Here is a 1,052-nt window from a genome sequence, read left to right as displayed (position 1 = left end):
ATAGGAATGATTACTCTGTTTCGATACGCAAAGAAATGGAATGCTTACAGAATGATGACATGTCCAATTGTACAGATTAAATATATATGAATAAAGTATATTTTTGAAATAAAAAAAAATTTAGCACACTGACACTCACGAGAGCTTCTCAAGCAGCCTTTCTAGTGCTGTATCGCAAATAAAACATGGGCAGCACGGTGACTCAGTGGTCAGCACTGCTGCCTCACAGTGCCGGAAACCTGGGTTCGATTCCAGCCTTTGGTGACTGTATGGTGTTTGCACATTCTCCCTGGGCCTGCGCGGGTTTACCTCCCATAGTCCAAAGATGTGCAGGTTAGGGTGAATTGGCCGTGCTAAATTGCCCATAGTATTCAGGGATGTGTAGGTTAGTTGAATTAGTCAGGGGTAGGGGAATGGGTCAGGGTGGACTTGTTGGGCCGAAGGGCCTGTTTCAATACTGTAGGCATTCTACGATATGCACTAAATTGAACAAAATTTGAATTGACACTGTAACAGAAATTAAATCACAAAGGAAACTTACGGAATTGTGAATGAAAGTATAATTTCGGGGGTAAGGAGTGATGATATATCCCAGCCCCTGTTGTGCATCCCTCCCTGCCCCCAGTCCTGGAAACCTGAAGTATGCCAGTGTGCACCAAGTGCTCCGTCTCTGGGAAAACCAGGATGCAGCCGTCACAGAAGAAGAGACGCTGTCAGTCAGGGTGCAATGACCCCTTCTCCTGCCTGCTGCCTGGGCTTGGTAATGGCCATCATAGCCAGCCCAGTAGCAGACATATGGGGAAGTCCTCGATCTGCCTGCTTCACTCTGTGCTGGGTGCACAAAGGTCAGGGACAAGGTGTGGTGGACTCGTGTGGAACCAAACAATCAACAATAACCCATCTAAAAACAAACCAGGGGCTGTAGCCTATAACTATAAATAGGAACATAGTTCATAGATTCATTGAGGCTACAGAATTTACAGGTGGCCCGGGAGTTGACTGAACCATATGGTTGGAAGTGAGGACTGCAGATGCTGGAGATCGGAGTCGAG

This window comes from Chiloscyllium plagiosum, chromosome 1 (assembly GCF_004010195.1).
Source record: "Chiloscyllium plagiosum isolate BGI_BamShark_2017 chromosome 1, ASM401019v2, whole genome shotgun sequence".
Lineage (NCBI taxonomy): Eukaryota > Metazoa > Chordata > Chondrichthyes > Orectolobiformes > Hemiscylliidae > Chiloscyllium > Chiloscyllium plagiosum.
The sequence above is the reverse complement of the archived record's forward strand: the minus strand, read 5'-3'. Positions refer to the sequence as shown.